Source organism: Macrobrachium nipponense, chromosome 25 (genome assembly GCF_015104395.2).
Source record: "Macrobrachium nipponense isolate FS-2020 chromosome 25, ASM1510439v2, whole genome shotgun sequence".
In the NCBI taxonomy this organism is placed as follows: Eukaryota; Metazoa; Arthropoda; class Malacostraca; order Decapoda; family Palaemonidae; genus Macrobrachium; species Macrobrachium nipponense.
The window spans coordinates 30706474-30733134 of record NC_087214.1 but is presented as its reverse complement, the minus strand read 5'-3'; the positions used below and the strand labels follow the sequence as shown (position 1 = coordinate 30733134).

The 26661-nt window shown below is 35.5% G+C and overlaps 1 long non-coding RNA gene across 2 annotated transcripts in view; it reads right to left on the bottom strand.

Moving 5' to 3' along the window:
• Positions 1-26661, bottom strand: part of LOC135199307 (uncharacterized) — a 761114-nt gene that overhangs the window by 192867 nt on the left and 541586 nt on the right. The window contains exon 1 of one of the 2 annotated variants that reach the window (XR_010311046.1): positions 211-321. The exons of the other annotated variant lie outside the window; for it this stretch is intronic. This is a non-coding gene — a long non-coding RNA (uncharacterized LOC135199307). Of the gene's footprint in view, positions 1-210; positions 322-26661 lie in introns of those variants that run through there. 2 annotated transcript variants of the gene reach the window in all.

Genomic DNA, 26661 nt, shown 5'->3' with positions numbered 1-26661 from the left:
CTCGAGGATAGTTAGAGCCATTATGGATGCCACCTGAATATAATGAATATATTCACCATCACAACTTTTTACCTTTTCCTGTCTTATACCCACAAAAACTAATGTTAAATTGTGAATAAACAATCAATACTGAAGGAAACTGCAATTTCTATTACTTATATTAACCAACGCAAATATAACGTCATAAATGAAATATAATGCTTACGATACCGGTCATATCGTCGGGCAAAGTCGAACGAGCTGGAGGTGAACACAGCACATCATCGGTCACCGAAGGCCGGTTGGCGGTTACAAGAGCACCGAACTTCGAAGGCGCTGAAGCCCAGGGCTGCCAGATTTCCACACTAAGGAAATCCACACTAGGTCTCAGACAGTTGCCAGTTATGCAATATATTCGACTTTACGAACTGAGAATGTAAAAGTTGTTAAACATGATTTGTAAGTGCTCAAAACTTAGCATATGAATTCCCAACCAGTAGATTTTTTTTTAAAACTAATAAATAAGTATAGACAATGACCCTTTCGTTTTTTTAGCTCATATTGTTTAAATTTAGTTAATTTTTATTGTTTTTTATGAGAGGGTAAAAAGAAGCAAAACTTCTCAACAACAGTCGGTACTCTTTTAATATGATGATGAAAAACTGCAATGAAAGTTATTTAATTTGACGATGAAAAAAGTAACATAGGTGTTTTACAACAAGTTTATATATAACATAAGGCATCTTAATCACATCATCGTAATGAAAAATAACGATAAATTTATGATGTTCAATCCGGCATTATTGTCATAAATATAATAACTAGACCTATATGTTGGGTCAACTAACACTGTTAGTTATATGCTCGCAAGTGAACTTTAAAAAATAATTATCGCTGTATTGTGATCATTGCAATTACATAATACAATAACTTTCCATGAAGAATTGAAGCTGTAAATGATGTCTTATTTTTTTAGAGTAACGTAAACTGACAACGTATCCTGGACCTTGGCTAATGTACTAAACCATTTAATATTTCATGAGGATTTAAATTACCACTGCATTATACAATTTCCCTCACCTTTTGTCGGTGTTATAACTCTAAGTCTTTTCGAAAAACGCAGTTACACAAAGAGCAATTTAACATAAAGGTAAAGCAAAAATATGTTATAAAAATTATTTTAATTTACAAAATAAACTGAAAAAACTAGACAATTGACAATAAGGATATGACTGGCGAATAGGATGATCCTGGTCGAGTTGCAAAACCTTTGTAAACTTAGCGTGGACGTTCTCGCTCTATCCGTCAGAGAACCTGCATTCGGTCCGCACTATTGCCCCTTATTTTCCGAAACATCAGAAGGATCTGTAACCCATTACACGTAACATTATAAAACTTGAAATGCAAGGGGCTACAAACATGAATGTGATATATGTGCGTAGTCTTGAAAAAAATCTGTTTACGTTTTAATGTGAACTATAGGAAATATAAAACTATATCAAATAATTATTCTAAATAACTCCTTACAGTGTCCTTAACGTTCAAAAATGTAATTAAATTTAAGTGCTGACTGCATGAATGCCAAAAGTTAACGTAATATAAGACCCTTCCGACTTTATTATATATATATGGGTTTGGTTGCTAGACACTAGTTATACTAATAACGTAACTTTTGTTAAAAGTTGTCAAAGCAAATGCACCGTACATATTGCAAACCTTACCTCAACAAATAGCAGTCATTTAGGTCCATAATAAAGCAGTGACGAAGGTAGTGGTGATGATGGAAGCCTTCTGTAGAGCTCTTGAGTAGTAGGTGTTCAAGTCGATGACATTCATCCGTGAGAAATTACGACCAGAGCCACGGTCCTCAAATTAATTTGTGACAGCCATTGCTTCTTAGCTGTAATAATTTTTCAAATCCGGAGAAGACTGATCTGGTCCTGTAGCTTACGCTGAGCTCTCCGTACTGCCTTCTTTTCCATCAGGTCGCTCGCTGCCGACAACGGTTCTAAGCCTGGTGTTAGGTGGCGAACAACCTGGCAAACTTAAATATATGGTTCAGGAATGGCTCGTTACTTTTAATTGTCCTAAGAGGTATTTAGGGATGCAAATAAAATGCATTTGCTTTTAATATAAAAAAATAGCTATTCCTGAGCAAACATTAACATAAAAACCACAACCAAACTCAATACATATAATATGTAAAAAACAAAATGCGCACAAGTGTGCATTTTTCTACACTCCCACGAGGGGATTCAATTTTCTAAGAAAAATTGAATGGAAATATAAATAAATGATTACGCTAAATCATCCTCAAATAGTTTCTTTACCTTCTCTTTCCCAATCATTGCAGTTTGCCTCTTAGTCTCTCCTTAACTATCTTCCTTACTCTGCTTACCATCACATGTTGATTGTACCTTATCGCTAAATTTAGCCTCAAATTCCCTTTTGTAAAGTAATGGAATCAAAGAGGAAACGTGCCTTTTAGTTTCTTCCCTACTTTTTCCCTTGAGTACAGTTGCACCAGTTACTTCACCCAAAGAGTTCACTTTTATCTCTTTAACGATACCCATTGGAAAATTAGTAGGTTTGAGAAGGGGTTCTTTAATGAGAACAATCGCCAACTTCCAATAGCTTATGATTAACAGGTTGGTATCTACCTCGTTTATCAGTTGCTTGGTTCACAAGCTGCACAACAAACTCGTTATTATACTATCTCTATTTATACTTTCCCTAGCCTTTCGTAACTTTCTGTGACTGTCCTTCACATAAGGGCAATGGGAGATATATTCGGAACCCAAGTATCATCGCCCTAAATGTAAACAAGGATGTAAATGGGAATAAAAGGAAAATTAATTGGGGAATAATATTAAGGAATTTAATTCGTGTCCTTTAACTAAAATTTCTGGAGTTATAGGAGAGGGTACAGGTTCAGTCCCATCATTGCTTCGCAAATATTCTTTAAAGGCAATTGGACGGCGATTTACTAAATGTACAATATTTTGGACAGCAAAGTCAAAATCTAAATATTCTAGGACCATGTTCCGAACAGAACCTTCAATAAGCCTCTTAACCATCTTCACACACGATTCCACTAAAGAACCAAGTTCACTGTGACCTTTATAGTATTGCTGGAAACTCAAAGGTTTAATGTTGTTCTCCCTGAAATAAGATAATGTGTCCTTATCATTAAGAAAGTTTCAACAGTTCTAGCACTGAAGTTAGCTGTGAACCTTGGTCACTTAAACAGAGTTCAGGTACCCCAAACTCGAAACAATGGAGCTGCTGCTCTCAAAAAGGAAATCTCTGAAAGGTCTACACATACCTTAAGATTTATGGCCTCGACCATAAGCAAGTGATACATAATATCCAAACTTTTGATTTCTTACCCATCCAATATACCCAGTAAGGTCCGAAATAATCTATGAAAATGTACCTGTAAGGTATGGTTGGAGGAGAAACCCTAAATTCCCTATATGGAGACTGGTTTAATTTTATAGTTCTACTGTTAAATCTACGGCAGTGAACACAAGCTTTCAAGACTTTCTTTACAGTAGAAAAACTACAAGGAATCCAAAACTGTTTCCTAGCCTCAGATAATGTAGCATATATTCCAGAATGAGCTAACTTAACATGAAATTTGTTTGTTAGGATTTCTTCGGTCAATTTACTGTTTTTAGCCAAAAGAATGGGGAATTCATATTTACAGTCTCTCCACTTACAAAATTTACTTTTAACTCTTAGTAAACCAGATTTCTTATCAATGAATAAATTCAGTTGACTCACTATGTTGGGAATATCTCTAATTTGAGGGTTTCTTTCTCTGAAATATCTAAAAACTTCAGGAAAATTTTGCTGTTGATCATGCAAAATGATCATCTGCCATGCCTTTCAAAGAAATTTCTTCATTACTGAAACTTCAAAATGGTCATACTTTGCCAGATTTTGTTCTTCAATTTCAGTTTGACATTGTTTATGAATGTCAGTACATATTTGTAGACAGAAATCAAATGAAGCCAACTGGAACTTGGAATTATTGAATTTAAAATATCTCCCATCTCTGGCTCTGTCGCACCTATCCTACTCACACTGGCCCTCTGAAACTTCAAGCACGTTGGTTAAAGGATTTGGGATTGTTACATCCAAATGGTCATCTTCCAAGATATCCTGAATGGTATCAGGTCCTGTGAAAAAATTTGATTTTATCAACCTCTTATAAGATAAGGACCTGGTAGTACAATCTGCAGGATTTATCATACCTGTACAAAATTTGAAAGTCACAGGGACAGTTTCACATAAATTCTCGATTCTGTGCAACCTGTTCATAATAAAAATACTTAGTTTCCTTAGTTTATCAAACCTATTTGTTCGAGAATTTAGCCAACTCAGTGCAACTGCACTATCTGAGAATACTACCAACTTTGTTATGTTAATGGGGGAGACACTCTCTGAACCACAAAGTTCTTTATAAATATCAACAACAGTTTCCGTACCAAGCACAAGAGATTGAAATTCAAGAGAAGGGATAGACTTTTCTTGTAACTGGCGCCCAATTATTCTATTTTTTGATAGAAGAAAACTTACCTCTTTGTTCTCAACGTTCTTGATAAAGAGTAACAACCCATGCCATTATCTGGCTTCGCTAGAATCACAAAAAGCAATCAGTTGAAAGGATCATTTCTACGACCAACAAATCTCTTCACTAGAATTTCAGGAACACCATTCACTTGCTTGCAAATATTAGTCCACTCTCGTAATTCATCATCCGATAGAGTATCGTCCCATCCAACTTCTTTTCTGCACTGTAGCGAATGCATAAATAATCTAGCCCTGTTTAATAAGGGACCATAAAATGAGAACACATCAAAATTGGCTGCAATTGAACTTAAAATCTGTCTTTTGGTTGTTGCATCCTTATCAAGTACCAACTTACTTGTCGAAAGAGTATCACTACTTCTGTCCCAGATCAACCCAAGCAATTTTACCTTTGTAGGAGTCTTTTCCTTACCTTCATCTATATGTTGCTGCAGAGAGTCATCATTAGTATGAATTGCTGTAGTTCAAATTGATAGGGAGAAAATATACTTTTAAGTTCTTATAGGCCCATTTCAACTTTTCAGCATCATTGGTTGTGAAAGCCAAGTTATCCATGTAAGCTAAGTTATATAACTCTTTCTTCAACTTCCTTCACATCAAATATTGTCACCTTGGACCTCTAACATCAAAATTTTATAAAGAAAGTGCTAACATTAATAAAGCTGGACTACATGGCAAACCAAATGGTAGTCTACAATGTTTATAAACAATTAAGGAATAGTCTTTTTTAGATACATTTCTATACCAATAAAAGAGTAACCTACTTTGATCTGAAGGCACCAATTTAATCATCAGAAATGCCTTTTTAATATCAAAACATATCAACTTTTCATTAAACCTTAACTGTAAAATAGAAGTTGAAATCTTCTTATTCAAACAAGGACCAGCAAAAATTGCTTGATTATGTGATAATGTTATAGGTTTACCTGGGTCAGATTCACACAAATTGGACAAAAATACATTACGACACTTTGTCGACTCATGGTCCATTCTGAACACTGGCATGTGAGGTAGAAAGCTATGTTGGGGGTTATCCTCCAAGAATTGCTCGAGGTTAGACACTCTCTCTAATATGCCTAGCTGTTCCTGTTCTTTAAAAACCTCATCAATCATATGTAAAGCATATCCTTTTTACTAAATTTCTTAAAATTTGACTTTAATATTGCTTTTGACAAACTTTGATTCTTTCCAGCAAATAGCTACTTTCCCATTCCATAACAGAGGCATAACTAACCTTCCTTCACTATCTCTAAAGGTATTTTCTAAAGCAAATTCTACTACTTTCCTGTTCTCCTTCCATAAAGTCTTCGTCGTACACTTTAGAATCACTGTTTAAAAAACAGTTTCTGCCGTTTGAGGAAAGAATTTCTTCTGCTGCTTTCTCAAGTTCAGTTTCAACAATCTGACCCTTATCATTTAAAACAGAAATATTAACATAAGCAGGAAACTTAAATTTCTCTACAGAATCTAAGAACAATCCATCTGTATCGAAAATGCCGTCAACTTCAAGGGAACAATCACCATTTATACAAACTTCAGAAGAATGCTTTATCCTGTCTGGTAATAGAGCAAGATTCTGCTTATACTCTCAATGTCACTACTAGCAATCACTAAGGGTAAGTGAATCCAAGTAGACCGAGGGAAACACCTCAGAACTACTCCAAACAGCACATCCTTCTGAGGTACTAAATGAGAGTTATCATTTCCCAAAAGCAATTTTATATCTTCAATTTTGTCCCTACATAGATGCAAAGTTGTCAGCTAATACATAGCCACTTATCTTTAAAGGCTTGAGCTACCTCAGATACACCTGGCAAAATACTATTTCAAATTAATGACTTTATGGCAATAGCAGTAAAACAATTTTCACTCAATTGAACTTTGTATACCACAGTAGCTAACGGCTTGAAAGAATTAATACCATTTCATACCAAGAATAATTCGGATCAACCACTTCAAACTGCATACTCTTAGCCCAATCTTCTCTACAAAAGTTACTTGACTCCCCGAATCCTTTATACCTCTAACCCCAGAGTCATTCAACGAAAAAGAAGGCATAGCAGTCACCGGGTTACAAGAGATTCTCAAAACTCCCAAATCAGACCAAGTTAGATTAGAAACAACAGAATTAGAGTTAGATTTCTCTTTACTATTCACCTTTACCTTTTGGTTACTTACTTCGTGGTTATCAGAATCACTTTTAGGGTTATTAGCATTACTTTTTGGGTCGTTACGAAATTTACAAAGATAGCTGAAATGCCACTTGTTACAATATCTACATTTACTGTTAAACTTAAACCTGCAATCTGAAGTTTATGAGAATCATAAGTACAGTTTGTACAACAATTCAACTGTTTAGTTTTCAATTTTACTCTGTGGAGTTACATATACCGAACACTTATAAATTGGTGATCAACGTCTCCTTTATCATAACTGCCAAACATAAAGAACATTCCTTAACTTTGGATTTCTCAACGCTACCAATAACAGAAGCTAAACAACTTGACTTCGACACATCCTTTGAAACAACCTTTCTCTGAACATTATTTCCCTGTCTAACATTGAAGTTCTTAGATATGTCTTTATATCTCTCTAAAGCAGTAAAGATAGTTCATCGATTTGCTGCAACGAGGGTTTATTGAGCCAGTAATATGCATTAACTGATTCTTGAAACAGTCATTAATCCATTCCATATGAAAACTGTAAAACTATGTCTCTATCTATGTTTAAAGCCTCAAATTGATTACAAATAATTCTCATATTACTGATAAAGTCATATGGATCACTCTGATAAGTCAACTTTAACTCCGATAACTGCTTAATAACACTGTATTGTTGAGACAAAGTATCTGCAAACGCTTTCTGTAATAATTTCTTAGCTTCTTCATACGAACGATTACTACAATCTAGAGAACTTACTAGTTTAAGCGAGTCACCTGAAAGCTGTCTCGTAAGAAGAGTAAATTTAACGTGAGTACTAAGATCATACTTATCTACAGTCGCTTCAAACTCTCGCAAAAACTTCGAAATATCCTCACCTTCCCTATTAGCAAATGTCGGTAAAGGTAGTTCAGGCAATTTAAGCTGTGAAATTTCAGGACGCGAACGATCCGAAGGAGACAACCGTGGTCTTAAGGAGACGAAAGACACTTATTCAAACGATCGTCATAAACAACCAAGTATCCATTTCCTCACTCACCAATTTATCGCTGTCCACGAATTCACTGCGCTATCCCAAATTTCATTTAAACCTCTTTATTCACTTTGTCAAGTTTTTCTTTAAGGTCCAACAATACGTTCATATGCTCCTTAGCATCGCTTACAGACATCGAAGAAATAAAACATTTTCTATCAAATTACACTTCTTGGAAACTTGCTGCCTTAGGGCTGCACGAGAACTGCGCGAAATACTCTTTGGCGGCATTTTGCGAAAAATTAAATGAACTCTATAAAACTAAATATAATATAGGGAAATATTTGAGAGTGCCGTGACTCTGGAACGCAACCTGCTCAAGGAATGTCAACAACAAAATTACTCAAGGCAATGGACCTCGCAACCAATCCCATCCTCGTCGCCATTTTCGAAAAGCAGTTACACAAAGAGCAATTTAACATAAAGGTAAAGCAAAAATATGTTATAAAAATTATTTTAATTTACAAAATAAACTGAAAAAACTAGACAATTGACAATAAGGATATGACTGGCGAATAGGATGATCCTGGTCGAGTTGCAAAACCTTGTAAACTTAGCGTGGACGTTCTCGCTCTATCCGTCAGAGAACCTGCATTCGGTCCGCACTATTGCCCCTTATTTTCCGAAACATCAGAAGGATCTGTAACCCATTACACGTAACATTATAAAACTTGAAATGCAAGGGGCTACAAACATGAATGTGCATATATGTGCTTAGTCTTGAAAAAAATCTTTTACGTTAAGTGAACTATACGGAAATATAAAACTTCATATCAATAAATTTATCTAAATAACTCCTTACAGTGTCCTTAACGTTCAAAAATGTAATTAAATTTAAGTGCTGACTGCATGAATGCCAAAAGTTAACGTAATATAGACCCTTCCGACTTATTATATATATATGGGTTTGGTTGCTAGACACTAGTATACTAATAACGTAACGTTTTGTTAAAAGTTTGCAAAGCAAATGCACCGTACATATTGCAAACCTTACCTCAACAAATAGCCAGTCATTTAGGTCCATAATAAAGCAGTGACGAAGGTAGTGGTGATGATGGAAGCCTTCTGTAGAGCTCTCGAGTAGTAGGTGTTCAAGTCGATGACATTCATCCGTGAGAAATTACGACCAGAGCCACGGTCCTCAAATTAATTTGTGACAGCCATTGCTTCTTAGCTGTAATAATTTTTTAAATCCGGAGAAGACTGATCTGGTCCTGTAGCTTACGCTGAGCTCTCCGTACTGCCTTCTTCAGGTCGCTCGCTGCCGACAACGGTTTCTAAGCTGGTGTTAGGTGGCGAACAACCTGGCAAACTTAAATATATGGTTCAGGAATGGCTCGTTACTTTTAATGTCTAAGAGGTATTTAGGGATGCAAAAATCTAAAAAATGGCATTTGCTTTTAATATAAAAAAAATAGCTATTCCTGAGCAAACATTAACATAAAAACCACAACCAAACTCAATACATATAATATGTAAAAAACAAAATGCGCACAAGTTTGCATTTTTCTAAACATAGTCATTCATTTATGGCAATATCAAACTGACAACGAAATCGTTCGTGAGCGCTATCATCTATACTGATAAACTAGCCTATGATTTTTGCTTAAGGTCTTACGTTATACGAATTACAGTTATGAAATCATTAAAGCCCGTTCTTTTCAAAAGTTTGTCACCGTAGTTGTAGAATAACCAAACTGATTATACAGGCACATTAATCATCATTTTCACATGCAAAAATTGCAATGTGTATTGTAAAGCTGTAAAGTGCGTCGCAAAAAAATATTTGACTACCAAATGGCAGTATAAATGTATGCATACATTTCACAAAAATTTCAAGAAAATATACCATCAAAACTAGCAAATTAAGAATACTCTCTAGTATTGTGAAAAAGAATAAATGTAGATTTTGTTGAGAACCATATTGAAAATAATTTGATAGGTAACTAAGGTTGGTTGGCGCTAGAGCCAGCCAGTTCGTACGGTCAAGATCTAGCTTATATTCTAGGTCTTGGTTTGCACATGAATCAACGGTCAGCGTTATGCATCTGATAAACATCCAAACGCATCCACAAATTAAAAAAAGATAAAATTAATTATTTATTTTTATGGATGTGTGTGAGACTTATAAAATATATAGTAAACAATTTCATTTTATTATTAGATTTTAACTAGCATAATAGTACGCTTCTTAAGTAAAAAGCGTGGAAATTTTTACGTGTGGATTCCACACTCCACACCTAATCACAATGTGTGACAAGAAATAAGCCGTATTGAGTGACGTCCAATTTCCCACACTTCGGCAGCCCTGCTTGAAAGCCTGAACGTGAAATGTTCCAAAGAACGTGCAGGTCAGACAGACATAGTTTACCATCCGGTTAAGTCTCTAAGGACGCTGATGAATCAGCCAATCAGAACGGATTTTGGCCAAATGCTCGATTCTGATTGGCCGATTCCTAGTCGCCGCACACCCACCTCAAGACAGAACGGAGAGTCGAGTAAAAACGAAAACAATTTTTCTTTTTTTTCTTCTTTTTAAATAACTTATTTGAAGTTTTATAGCTTAACTTATAATGTCAGGATTTGCCAGAATAATTTATGAATCGATTTACACACCTAGTTTTCTTTCCAGGCCTTTTTTCTGGTTTTATCATACGAATATTGAAAGAAAAAACTTTCAGTCTGTAATTGTGATTAACTTCGTTGGCAAGGGTCCAAATTTGGAGCACCACTACTACAACCACCCTGCCATCCTAACCCCCTCTATCCAACAGACCTGGGCCCGTATTTATCAAAGCTCGCAAATCCTTAAGAGTACTCTTAAATCATTAAAACACTCTCTTAAGGCGCTGTCACACTAGCGAATTTCCGTCGACTTTTTTCTGAGTTTGTCGTCCGACTTTCCAAAGAAGTCGACGTCATTCCGTACTCTGGTTGTCACACACGTTCTTCTTCATACCGTGGTTGTTGTCGTCAAACGTAAACAAACCATCTGAGCTGTGACTTCCCGGAATGATAAAACAACTATGCTTTATAACACAAAGCAACTAGTGGGTCGTGCTTGCATGTGTTTAATGATGCTACTTATAATTAAAAAAAAAAAAAGTCTTTGAGTTCGGTCCTGGTTAAAAGACGTGAAAAGTTTTACTTAAAAAAAATAAGCTAGGGCTAGCCTAGATAGGCTATTCGTAACCTTGTTTAAACAACCAGTCAGACTATTATAAATTAAGCTAGAGAAACACTGCAAAAATGTTTAAGATTTTTGTTTATATTATTTGCTAATGCAAAGAAAGAAAACAATGAGAGCAGACCTAGGCTATATAACAATCTGATATTCACGATATAGCATGCTTATCTGTATAAAGATCAGCAAGTTCAGGAAAGTTTCCCCGAGTAGCGAGGTGATCTCTTGGTAATTTTTTCATTTAAGACCCTTTCTCATAAAACTATCATACTTATGGTCCTATAAGCATCGTCTCTCCATATCTTCGACCAAAAACTGTTTTGACAACCTTGTCCACTGTACCAAGAACTTGAAATGCACGCTCTCCGAGATATAAACAAACGATAAAGTCGACGGTAACGATGGGTTGAATTCCATCGGTACCTACCGTTTTCAAAATTCATGACGACGTCACCAGAAAGTCGTCGTCAAAACATAAAAAGTCGACGTCAAATTCAAGTCAACGGAAATTTCGCTAGAGTGACAGCGCCTTTAAAGTTATGAAAATTTTTAAGAGAATTTTACGAAGCCTCTTACGCGCTATGAGTACTCATATCTCAGGCCGAGATTTAAGAGTGGCGGAGGGGTCTCCTAAGTACTTAGGAGTTTCTCATATCGGTAGTCACAGACTGTAAACATGTCAGACGAACAAGAACACCGCGTTCGCCGCCCGAGGAATTTTCGTCCAAGACTGGATATATTCGATGTGTATGACGACAGTGAGTTTAAAAAAAGATATAGAGTCGATCAAAGTGGCCTCATGTATGTGACTGACTTAATCAGAGAGACGATTGCCAACCGCACAGAGAGGTTTTCTGCGGTTTCTAACATATCAGTCTCTCTCTCAAAATTAATGGATTAATTAATTTGATCACATATATTGGCGTAGGATTAGACATGAAGGGGTCAAGAATGGAATGAAAATGAAAATCCTTAAAGCTTTTTTTGGTTAGTAGCGAAAGAGGAGCACTAGGCCTATAGTACTAGTGCTTCACCTCTTTCATGTCTCATATAATTGTGTGTGGTACATATATATATATATATATATGTGTGTGTGTGTGTGTATATATATATATACATATATATATATATATATATATATATATATATATATATACACACACACACACACACACACACACACACATACATATATATATATATATATATATATATATATATATATATATATATGTGTGTGTGTGTGTGTGTGTGTGTGTGTGTGTGTGTGTGTGAGGTTTTATCTTCCTTTTTCACGAAGATAGATATATGAGGTTATAGTCCTAAGGGGAACAGAAAAGCAGAAACTCCTTGTAGCTGTTTACAGTACATTCAAAGTAAAATAGAAAACAGAAAAATAAAAATAAGCAGTTAGATAAACATTGGTCATTGACATACAGGAAAATCAGTGGCTTGTAACAACCTATTTATTTTCACAGATTTACAACCAGTTCGAAGGTTTGAAAACCCAAAAATATGTGTTAAAACAATTCATTTAACAATTAAAATATGTTCTTAGCGAAAGGACAACATTGCTTAGTTTGCACCCAGTACTCGGGAACAATTCCACAAAAATGGCTTCATTACATGATTGAATATGGACATTAATAGCATTGGTACTATATATTTCTCCTGATACTATATTTGTGCTGACTTTTTTCGCACCTCAAGTTCCTATTGTGTTTTTGGGAGAAAAAATATCAAAGCCAAACCCAGCACTTCCAAAGGATGTACAATGTTTTCAAAGGGTTTTTATTTATCTTTTATTAGAGAAAGTATGCAATATTTTACAGTTTTAACAGAATTACATTCAGAATTTTATCTGATGAGAGTCTTATTGTCTTTCTTGTAACAATACATAACCAGCTTAGATTCTAGACATTTTTTTTAATATTTTAATTATATTACATACTTGAATTTACTATGTATACATACATACATATACCCATACATATACACTGTATATACATAATCATTTCACCTATCTATTTATCTGTAGTATATAATAAAATTCCAAGTAACTACGTGAAAAATTAGAATAAATGTTTTTAAATTACTTACGCAATACATACCTATTTCTGTATATACTTTTTATTGAAATACGTTGGGTTGCTCTAGTTGGTTGCATCAGAATGCGGGTCGACTCGGGAAAAGAAGCATTAAGTTTTTTGGTGACGTCTTCCCATGTGTCTCGTCTCATCTTGGCCGTCACCTCCGTGTTGAATTTTTTCCCTTCTATTACAGCCCTGTTTTCGTCTTTAAGCTGCAACAGACAAAGACAAGCATCTTGCCTCCAATTTGCCTTCCTCTGCCTCTTGGGTTTTGGACTACTACTCACAGGCACTGCAGTTGGTGTTGAATCCATTTCTAACTAGTAGGCTACAGCAGAGTGAAACCCCGGCGGAAACTATGGTCTGTTTGTTGTTTGAAGCGTCCGCCAAAATTACAAAACAAAATATAGGTACCCGGAAAATAAATACTTTTGAATTCAACAATAATATATAGATCACAAGGTTAATATCATAATTAATGAATATACTGAATTTTTAAAATACTTTTTTTTATTAAAATAATGGCGAAAATCGTATATTCATGGATTGTAGCTCTATATTTTCCGCTATTGTTAGCGAGATCTTCGCTTAAAAGTTTCTCCTAAACATACCGTTTTTCATAGCTAAGAGATTCTCTCAGAGCGTTGATAAAACACTCTTAGAAGTTCCTCTTAACTATGAGTGATTGAGTGACTTAAGAGAGAATATTTATGAAATGTCATAGGAGCTATGATAAATACGGGCCTGGCTACAAGACAGCATTGTCTTGTATGTGGGTTGGTACCTACTACATACGTGACATCACATGACAGCATATTATACACTAGTACTACCCAAGATCTAGTACCTACCTACATAACTAGACGTCCCATCACAGTACATACACTTTCAATGGAATGAGAGGTATTGCAACACCGCCTAATACATTGCAATAAGTTACTTAAACGCAAAAAAAAAGCTTGAATAAATACTTGCCAAATATAAAATACAGAACACATCGTCATACACTGCAATAAATGAATAAATGTGGCGAATAAATTGTGGTAAAATTTGTTCAAACTGAGTCAGTTGTCTTTTCACTACCACTTAACAGACAGGAGTTAAATTCTTCTTGAAGAGAGAGATAGAGAGAGAGAATGCCACGGGAGCATAATACGTGAGCACAGATCAGTCCAATTCTAGACATATAATTTCAGTATTTAAAAAAAAAAAAGCAGAAATAGATGGAAATTGGTGGGAAGTTACAGACAAGACCGTTGATCGATAACTATTTTTTCGGGGAAATTGCTTGAACAGTAAATTAGCAGTCATTTGAGTCAATAATATATAATGATAATGATAAATACGACGCAAATACAACGGAAAGCTGAAAAAGTTGCAAAACTATTGCCAAAAATCGTGAAAATAAAGATAAAAACAGAAAATCTCAGACAGGATTCCCGCTCGACTCGGAGAGATTTAAATTCAAATAATTCGATTGCCACTCGAGGCTTTCCTCCCCTCCACACCCCCTCCCCCTCATCTCTCTCTCACTTTAGGATACTCAAAGCAGTTGCAATATGAAATTATCGTTGAGAAAGATGAAAGAGAAAATATGAACGTTGATTGCTGTTATGAAGAACATTCTCTCTCTCTCTCTCTCTCTCTCTTAAAAAATCATCAGCCCTCAAGCTCACAATGATTTCATTGTTAGTTATCTTCCCGTTAATAATTTTCTCTACAAAATCAATAGAATTAACAATGTGTGATTTGGATATGTTTCCAACTAGAGGGTGCAACATTTTTCGCTGAATATTTTGAAAGTTTATATGAACAACTCGCTGTACTTCTAAGTTCTAATAATAGGTCTCACAGGGTAGCCAGGTTTGTGTGTTTCAAGTAAACCATACAGATAATACGGTAGTTTTGCACTTGTACTGGTACGGAATTCCTTTATCGTCTCTTGGTCATTGTTTGTTGAAATACTCATTTACGTTTTCTAATGAATTTGACGTCAGGTTTTCATATAAGTGTTTGAGTCATCCAGCAGCAGCGAGTTCGTCTTGTCTATATAATCACATGTAAATAAACTCTGATGGTGTCACAAGATTATTACATGTGTCCCAGTAGATGATGTATTACAATTTCTAAATGTTGAATTGAGTAAATAGTTTTATTTGACCAAATAGAATAATTATAAGATTAATTAGACTGTATAGTTGGTACATGTCTAACATTTAATGAGAGCTACTATCGTCAGAAATTTGGTATATATGCAAATGGGTAGTTGCTTATCACTGGTTGTATCTAATTTTATATATATATATATATATATATATATATATATATATATAATATGTATATATATATATATATATAATATATATATATATACATATATACTATATATATATATATATATATAATATATATATGGACCATTTAATTAAACAGTTTACACGCAATGCGCCTCCCTACCTTACATGTATGGTTTAGTCAAGACACATAAAATCAATAACCCTATCAGACCAATCATTAGTTCAGTGGGCTCAGTTTCGTATAATTTATCTAAATGGCTTGTAAAAATTCTTACTCCTTTGGTAGGAAAATATTTCTAACACGAATGTTAAAAACAATGTTGATTTTTATAAACAAATTGAAATAGTTTAAATTTGAATTATGATTTTAATATGGTTAGTTTTGATGTTGTCTCTTTATTTACAAAAGTGCCTGTAGATGACTTACTTGAATATTTTGGAAGAGGAATTAGAGCGTCATGACATTCCCTTAAGTGTAGAAAAATCTCATTAGTCTCATAAGTTATGTATCAAAGATAGTAAATTTGTTTCAATGGGAATTTTTTGTACAAAAGTTTGGCATGGCCATGGGTAATCCCTTATCTCTGTCCTTAGCAATATTTTCACATGGAATTTTTTGAGACAAAACTCTTACCAAGAAATTTTGCCCCAAAAAGTTATTTGTTTTAGATACGTGGATGATATCTCTGTATTTGGCCAGTTCACGAAAAACCTCCAGGAATTCCTTAATAATCTCAATAATTTAGTCCCTTCTATAAAATTTACTGTAGAGAAGAAAGAAATGTCATTTGAATTTTCTTGATGTAACTGTCCATAGAAATGATAGAAATTTCACCTTTTCAGTCTTTCGAAAATCAACTAATATTGCCTCTTTTGTTCATTACTACTCCAATCACCATCAAATGTTAAATTCTCTGTTTTTTCTGGGATGTTCCTAAGGGCTTTCTTTACGTGTCTGTAGCCCGCAGTTTATTGACGCTGAAATTAAAACTATTTATGATATTGCATTGAAACTTAAATACCCAAGGACTTTGTAGATGTGGCATGGAAAAGAGCTAGAAAAACATTTTATTCAACTAATGACAAACTTGAATTTAGTAAGCATAACATTCTAAAATTACCTTATGATGAAAGGTTTTTAGATATTCCTAGAATTTTTAAAGCTTTTTAACATAAATGTTGTTTTCAGTAATATAATCGTCAAGAGTTTAGTAATCAAAAATTCTCCTAAAGATCTTCCAGGCTGCATATATGAAATTCCTTGCAAAAAGTGTGATAAAATCTATTACGGACAGACTGGCAAATCTCTCACAGCGTCTTAAAGCAACATCAATATTCTGTGAGAACTGGGCAAATATCGAATGCATTATTTGTACATATGAGAGATTTAGACCATCCTATTAACTGGAGTCAAGCAAGAGCCTTAGTCCATGTATGACACAGTTAAAAGGAATATCATTGAATCTTGTTTTATCAAGTCAAATAATAGAATGTTCTAAATTTAAGTCTTGGTTTATTTAAACTTGATGCTTTCATAATGAAAAAAAGTTGTAGATAAATATAAGCACAAAATTAATATATTCAGTTTTACATGTTTTGACTGTAAAGATACTTTGTAATTTCGGTTAGGGTCAGAATCTGTTTAAGTTTGTGACCGTGTGATATCCGATAATCCTGGATTATCCCTTTTAATTTTGTACCCTTTGATAATTAACCATCTGGTATTCCTGATCTTGTTTGTACCTGAGGCCTTCCTCTCCGATTGTACTTTAGTAGCTCCTTGACGATGTCTGAATAAAGACGAAAGCGCTGGATTCCCTGTCCTATCATTTCCCGTGGTATTCGCTTATTTATGAAGTCACGTGCATCTACTGTGATTTTTTTTTTAAGCATATATACGTATATACATATAGAGATATGGAATTTTTCGAAAACCGCACTGCCAATGCTATTTTTAACCTGATAACCTTTATTGGTTTCGATATTTAGACGACTCACTTGCAATATGGGAAAAAAACCACTCTTCATAATGATTGATGGCATTCTACAAGAAAAAATAAATGATTTGGTACCAAGCATAAAGTTCACTCTGGAGAAAGAAAGTAATGGTTGTATCCATTTTTTTGATACGTGTGTCATTGGAAAGGATACAGAATTAAAAGTGAAAATTTACAGGAAACCAACAAGTAAAATTTTGATTATTCATGTTTAATCTTTCCCTACTAGAACCATCATACAATCTGCATTCCACGCCATGTTTTTAAGAGCAATTTGCCATAAAAAAAAAAACGCTATAATGAATGAAGACATTCAAGAATGACTCAGATTATCAAGTAAATTTTTTGTTTTCTTTATTCTGATGCTAACCAACTAGAGCAACCCAAAGTAGCTTGGTCTAACCATACCACCCTACCTTTGAAAAATACAAGACAATAATACTCTCATCGGATAAATTTCTGAATGCAATTCTGTTAAAATTGTAAAATATTGTATATTTTCTCTAATAAAAGATTTTTAAAAAACTTTGAAAACATCGTACATCCTTTGAAAATGCTGGGTTTGGATTTTGGTATTTTCTCTCCCAAAAACACAATAGGCAACAATCTTATACAAGAAATAGTCCTAAATGTGATGAAGGTATTATTTATCAGATCCCATGTTCATGTAAGAAGTACTATATAGACTGGACAGTCGAAAAAGGAACTTGAGGTGAGAAAAAAAAGTCAGCGCAAATATAGTACCAAGAGAAATTATATAAAGTAGCAATGCCATAATCAATTATGTAATGACGCCATTGTTGTGGAATTGTTCCCGAATACTGGGTGCAAACTTAAGCAATGCTGTCCTTTCGCTAAAAACATATTTTAATTGTTAGATGAATTGTTTTAACGGATATTTTTGGGGGTTCTGAAACCTTCGAACTGGTTGTTAAATTATTTTAAATAAATAGGTTGTTACAGTAACTGAGTTTCCTGTATGTCAGTGACCAATGTTTATCTAACTGTTGAGCTGAAAGGAATCTCTGCGTTTCTGTTCCCCTGTGACTATAACCTCATATATCCATCTACGTGAAAAAGGAAGACTAAAACCTCGAGTATATATATATATATATATATAATATATATATATATATATATATATATATATACACACACACACACACACACACATAATATATATATATATATATATATATATATATATATATATATATATATATATATATATGACATGAAAGAGGTGAAGTAGTGCTATAGGTCTAGCGCTTCTCTCTCTCGCCAATAACCAAAAAAAAAAAAAAAAAAAAAAAAAAAGCTTTAAGCATTCCCATTTTCATTCCATCCTTGACCCTTCGTGTCTAATCCTGTGTCAATATATATGATCAAATAAATTATTCCATTAATTGAGAGAGAGAGAGAGAGAGAGAGAGAGAGAGAGAGAGAGAGAGAGAGAGAGAGTGGTATGTTAGAAAACTGCAAAGAACCTCGTGGAAAAATCTAAATATATATATATATATATATATATATATACATATATATATAAAGTATATATATATATGAGTATTATATATATATATATATATATATATATATATATATATATATACATATATATATAAAGATATATATATATGAGTATATATATTTATATATATATATATATATATATATATATATATCTAATATATACATATATAGTATATATATATATATATATATATATATATAGTATATATATTCTATATATATATATATATATATATATATATATATAAGTATATATATATATATATATATATATATATATATATATATATATATATATATAATAAGACGAGATTAAGAATACAGTCAATAATCTCAAGTTGATGATGAGATGCCCCAAAGACTAGAGAGAGACAGACAGACGGACTGACAGATCTAATGTCCTACTTCAACAGTGAAACCGTAAAATTGACCATCTAATAATACATTATGGCGGCATGTCGCTACCATCAACAGAAATCCCCCAACCCCACCCCACCCCCAGGCAGATCCAGAGCCTCACGCCAAAACCTATTATATATAATCTTCTCCCAAGTTCGTTGACAAGGCTGTCAAAAGAACAAGATACAATTGCCTTCGGAAAAGACATAAAAATGCCCCAAAGAGAAGATACAAACGAGTAGGTATGTCCTTAAATATGCGGAAATCATTAGTCATTACTTTCCTAAACAATTTACTGCTAGGAAATGATAATTAGTCATTACTTTCCTAAACAATCTACTGCCAGGAAATGATAAAAATGACCCAAAGAGAAGATAAAACGAGTAGGTTTGGCTTTAAATATGCAGAAATCTTTAGTCATTACTTTCCTGAACAATCTACTACTGCTAGGAAATGAGGTGTTAACGATGCCTATATAGTGGGAAAATGAATCCATGCATTGACAAATGCCCAACCTTAACTGGCACAGAAAACATGCAGCTAATTGTTCTACCCACTATCAAATGATTAAAGGTCGAAAGGCGTCCGTTCCTTCATTTGACTAACTGCAAAACTGCTGCTGGCCAATTTCGTCAGTCTGTCTTTCCTAAGTTCAACCTCCTGCATCGCCTCCCAATCCTTTCTGCTTAATATCTCTTTGCCTCTCCTTTCATCCGTATGCTCGGCCTCTTAGACTAGCTCCTCTCCTCTCAAGGGGCAGATCTACCGTCATTCAAGGGAAAGAACTTAGGTACCTACATTTTAATTTTGTTTTCATTTCTGTTTTATGTTTTATCGATATCTATTTATTTTATGCTAGAATTGTTTCTTAGGCTCGTCTTAAAGCCTGCTCAAATATATATATATATATATATATATATATATATATATATATATATATATATATATACCTGGAGTGTTGTTTATATAGTTATTTTATTTGTGTTTGCTAGAGGCTTCGGAGGAGACACTGCGTACTACGCTATGCTACGAACATCGGCCTAGTTCGACTCTCTCTTCAGCTCTCTCTCTCTCTCTCTCTTTAAAACCTGTATGGCTCTGTCTTCCCCTTTAATTAACCCTTTTCGTTTTCTAACGTGTGATTCTTAATTTCAGAGAGAGAGAGAGAGAGAGAGAGAGACCGTTTCTCATGAAATCATTCAAATGGATAAGAGAGGTGTCATAAAGGCGTATCCCAATAGACTCTGAAGGGCAGAAGCGACTTATTGACTAATAAAATAAGCACGAGAATAGCATGATGCTGCCGAGACATTGGGCCTTATTTCGCCCTTCAGAATATTACCGGTTAAACTTTTTTTTTTCTCTCGTTTTGCTTGCTTGTTACTTTTGTACTTGTGACATCTCGTAGATTTCTGACATCATACTTTACAAGTACACTTTAGAAGAAAGTGCATTGAATGAGGGTTATGATCTTCTATTTTATGATATATGAAATTGACTGAAGTACAAGAATCGATGGACGCATAAACCGGACATATTTTTAAGAAGCAGTTGACTACTTTGCGGTTACTTTAATACTTATAATATTTAATATCTCGTTGATTTTCAGCGATAGGCGTTACAGTATGCATACTTTAGAGGAAAGGGCATTGAGTGTTGGTTGCAACAGCATAAATAAAAGTATGTGAAACTGACTGAGACTAAATCCAATTATCAGCACAGACATCGCAAAATCCCGCTACCGCCCACGCCAATGCTAGACATAATACCTCTCACGCTCACATGTCCCCTCCCCCACAAACACCCCCCACCCCTACCAACACTTCCTCGACACCCCCAGCGGTTGAATAACGCTTCTCTTCGAATTATTCACTAGTTAATGAATTATTCGTTGGAATATTCAACAATTAATGAATTGTTCACCATTCTATCGGCACATTCGATATAATAGGTCTAGGTTTGCAACAACAAACACACATAACAGGAACTGCCTCGCCGAGGACATCCTCCCGAAGGAGGATTATACCTCGACGAGGCCACAGCAGGCGAGGATTAGTACCTCGTGAGTGATGGCCCTTCCGTTGCAATAGTCAACTCCTTGACCCACATTCCAACCCCCCCCCCCTCTCTCTCTCTGCTTTTACGAATGATAATGATGACAATAGAAAAACGTCAATAATGATAAATTATAGTAATAATAATAATTCCTGAGAGAGAAAACTCTCGCTCTCCCGGACCTCCTCCTCCGCCACCTTGAGCGAGAGCTTCGCCACCGAGAGGGATGGTTTAAAGACAAAGGAGAAGCAGCGAGAGGGCGGAGGGAGATTCACTCAGTCCCTCCGAGGAAGGGCGGAGGAAGGGAGGCGGGACCTCTTTGATGCCAGCACCGTTCATCCTTGGAGGAGAAACCACTGCACAGGAGGAGGAAGGTAAGGGCGACGAGGTGCGGGAGGAGGAGGAATCTGGCTGACAAGATGGCGACTGGATGAGGATTGTGGGAGAGGAGAGAGAGACTGATAAAAGTCTGTGATATATATATATATATATATATATATATATATATATATATATATATATATATATATACATAACATAAACTCGTGTTACACCATATATATATATATATATATATATATATATATATATATATGGTGTAACACGAGTTTATGCCTTTAGATAGAGGCAACTTTAAAGGCAAGAAATCCAGAGCTGACTGACTGACTAAAAAGCCTTATCGTCATCACTTGAGTATTATTCTCTGCTCAAGGTCCCCTTAGGGGATATGTATGCATATCTAGAATGAGGGAAGTATTCTTGGGATGTCCTTTGACTGACAGTTACGAAGTAGCTATAGACTGTGCTGGAAGCCAGTCTCCTTCATATAATTCGGGCTAGGATAGCGAACCCGTCGTTCACAATGACGAATCCATCATTCACATTCACGGTAATTTAATGTCATTTATATACTCATTGGTATACACAACGCAATGTCATATCTCGAATAATGTCCATTAAAATGAGTAGTACAGTAATTTGGATGTCGTAGTAGTAGTGTGGGTCTTGGGCTACGATTTTGAGGCAGGGGCGGGGGGGGGGGTGGGGGGGGGGGTTAGTGAACCCGTGGAAGGCCCGGTAGGTACTAGTACACCATAAGGAAGGGCACCACCAAACCACTACAAGGGCCCCATTCCAAATTGGCATATGTTAGGCTAAAGGGATTTCTGTGCTGAAATCAACCAAATATTCCACCTCCACCTGTTTTTAATGAGAATATTAAAATGGACGAATGACTGTATATTGCATATAGTGAACCAGCAAAAGTTGTTCGTTTTCCTTCCGATCTCTCCTCTCTCTCTCTCTCTCTCTCTCTCTCTCTCTCTCTCTCTCTCTCTAGTAAGTTAATAATATTACGTCCCTCCTCAAGTCTAAACTACATTATGTATACGACCCATTCATATCAAGTGGTATCACTGGTTTTTTCAGTGCGATTCCATAACGGAATGGATGGTCATCCATTTTCCTCAAGGAAACATTTATGGTAATATACTCTGTTTTTTTCATCTGTCCTCCGGCTGTGGGTTTTGTTATGGTAACACTGCGTCCCGGGCTTTTAAATATTACGCTAGCGTGTAAGTTTTAGGTAAATAAAAGGATATTTGGGTGTACAATTTTCAACTGAAAGTGTTTTAAATAAATTTACTGTATGCGAATTACACCATTCATATTCGAAATAGGTTATTGTTATGTTATTGTTGAATTTAAGCTCCCTTTTTATTTTCGGGGTGGCGACTGAACAGCCAGACGCAGTGGGCGGGAAAATTGCTTCTCTCGGCTGTTCACTACTGCAAGATGTCACGTATTACTTTCATTATACGTAAGTATATCAGTATGTACTGTAATTTTTATAAGTGTGTTTCAGCCATATACCGCATTATGACGGTAACTTGGGTTTGCATCTGTTGAATGGAATTTGCTCTGGCTGTTCCTTCGCCACCCCGAAAAAGCAGCTTACATTCGACAATAATATCAATATCTATTTCGATATACGGTGTAATTCGCATCACAGTAAATTATTAGAACACTTTTCAGTTTCAAGGTACAGCCAGATATCCTTAGTTACCTCAAACTTTACACAGCGGAACTATTTCAAGCCGGGACCATTGGTACCATACAAAAACACAACTGCGGATGGCAGAGGAAAAAAAACAGCAGTATAGTTAATCAGTACTGAAGTATTTTATTTTAATAATTAGTTTTAAATAAATGGGATAAGTCCTTGACTCTCTCTCTCCTCTCTCTCTCTCTCTCTCTCGATGTTGCTTTGAACTAAGGAAGCTGAGAAAACAACGTGTCCGTCCACCCCCCGGGGGCTGCCTAGGAGCGGGAAGATGGGAGGAGGGAGGAGACGGTTACGTCTAACTTCGATGAAGCGCGTTTGCAGAGTTCAAATTAAAACCTTCGTCTGTGTCAGTGTTATTGGTACGTTCCCCGAATGGCTGCCCATTTACATAAAAAGTTCCATTAATCCCGTGGCATTAGTATAATTTTTTTGATCGATTCATTCATATATATATAAAGATATATATATATATATATATATATATATATATATGATATATATATATATATATATGACCCCAAGAGCGTGAGAGTTTGTTTGCGTGTGTGTCCTGTGTGGTCGTATAAACGTTGTTTTTTTCCATTTTGGTTCACAGCAATACTATTAATAATGATAAATTCTAAGTGATTCTGGACATCCAGAATGCTGCCTGCGCATCGGTCGAGATCTTACTGGAAATCAAGAGATAACGGCCTTTACTATTACGCTCACTCGTCTGTCCTGTCGGGTTCAGACGCTCTCCTTCTCTCGTCTCTCTCTCTCTCTTCTCTCTCTCTCTCTCTCTCTCTCTCTCTCTCTCTCTCTCCTTCTTTGACCTCAATTTTGTGTCCGATAATAACTTCAGTAAATTGTCTTATCATCATACGTCCTATCTATACTGATAATTCACTTATATTTAGATCATTTAGGCCTATGTTTCAATTTTGCTTCCCTTTGGGGGTCCTATTGGCTTTCTGAATGACCCCACCCCCACACGGCACTGTCATGCTTCCGACAGAATCCACCCCCAACCCCCAACTCATGCTCTTATACAGAGAGAGAGAGAGAGAGAGAGAGAGTTACAAGATGGTTCAATAGTCCCATGCCTGAACTTATACTTCTCTTTCCGAATTATCCCTCTACCTTTCCTTCCTTTTTTTATCAGAATTCCTTCTTCTTCTTCTTCTTCTTTCCTCATAACTCTAGAGTATCCATTATATTCCTGACTGCCGGATTCGGGAAGCACCTGAATGCCGCCCCACTAAGTCCCACCTCCAATAAATGGACATACACGTCTGCTGTTATAGAATGCTGTTAAACGTTTCTGAAAAGATGCTTTTGAAAATGCTTGCTCGAAAATGCTGTTAAAATATGCTGTTCGAAAGGCCGTTTGAAATGCTGTTTTTAATGCTGGTCCGAAATGTCAAAGTGCAGTTCCAAATGCGGTTTAAAGATGGTGTTCGAAAATGCTGTTAGATTTGTGTTAAAAAGCTTTTGGAGGTCTGTTAAAAGAATGTCTTTTAAGATGCTGTTAAAAACGCTGTTAAGGTGCTGTTAAAAGATGCTGTTTAAAAACCTGTTAAAGGTGCTGTTTAAACGCTGTTTAAGAAGGTGCTGTTAGATGCGGTTAAAATCGCTGTTAAAAGATGCTGTTAAAACGCTGTTAGATCTGTTTAAAAACGCTATTGGAAGGTACTGTTAAAAGTTTTTTTTAAAGATATGATAAAACGCTATAGAGGGTGCTGTTAAAGGATGCCTGCTAAAAACCCTATTAGAAGGTGCGTTAAGGATGCTGTTAAACCGCTGTTAGAAGTGCTGTAAAGACGCTGTTAAAACGCTGTTTGCATGTACTGTTTTAGCTGCTGGTTAAAACGGTGTTTGAATGTGCTGTTAAAAGATGCGTTAAAAATGCTATTTGAAGGTGCTTTTAAAAAAGCTCTATCTGTGGTAGTGCTGTTAAAAGATGCTGTTAAAAAATGCACTTAGCCAAGCGCTGTTTCAAACGCTGTTGAGTGTCTGTTAAAGATGCTGTTTAAAACGTCGTTTGAAGTTGCTGTTAAAAAAACGCTGTTCGAAAATGTGGGGTAGTTTGTAGGTGGGTATGACTCAACATTCAGAGCCCTATTTGAGGTGTTGCTGACTGGCGTTATAAAAATTAAATAAATAAATGAATATAATTCGATGAAACTGCATCCTAATCTCTCTCTCATCTCTCTCTCCTCTCTCTCTCTCTCTCTCTCTCTCTCTCATGGTAATGCATTAACAGTGATCAGAGGACACTGATGAAAATTCCAAAAATGTATGGTTCCAAATATATATATATATATATATATATATATAGTATATTATATTATATATAATATATATATGTGTTGTGGTGTGTGTTTGTGTATATTATATATATAGATATATACTATATATATATATTATGGATAGTATATGTATAGATATGTATATAATATGACATTATCTATGAGTGTGTGTGAACTAAAAATTTTTACCTTCCCTCATCAATAAGCTTAAAATCCCCTTTTCCTTTCATTCTTAATTCTTACAATCAATTTCTTTTGTGCTGTTATAATCTGTGACTGAATATCAAAATTTCCAGCTGACTTTTCAGTGTTCCTTTCCCTATGGCGACCTTATTTATTGACTCACTTTTCAAGTCGTCCCATTTTGGCATGGTTTCTGCTGAAGCCTCGAGTCTTTAGGAGGAGCCTTCAGTCGCTCCAAGTCCTTCCAAAAGGAGGCTCGCCAGGAATATGAAAAAGACGCATCGGGGGGGGAAGCCGAATGAGGTTCTGCGGACATCCCTGGGCTCCCATGTCATTTTCCAATTCCGACGTTTTCATCGGGTGGAAGAAAGCAAACCATGTTTGTCTTGGTAAATTTAACTTTGTGAAAAACGCAATGCTCATGATCCTACCGGTCAGTGGTACAACCTGTTTATATAATGGAAATCCGATCCTCGATTGTTTATTAGTATACGCTGCATCTTTTGTTCGGGAGGACTTCGTGGCCCGCGCACTTCAGTGATTGGAGGCCAAAAGGCTCTCCAGATTGCTCATGTGCTGCTACAACTGCCCGGAATGGGACGCCGAGACGCCTTTTCTCCACCACCGAGATGATCTCTTTCCTGGAAGGAAGACTGGACGGATGCTCGGGAGGATACATTTTCCCCCCCCCCCCCCCCCCTCCTGGATGAGATCGAAGACTTTGAATTTGAACGAAGCTGCTCTGATTAACGACAATCAAGATTTGCTGGACCATTGATGGAAGATAAGCCATAACGGCTGA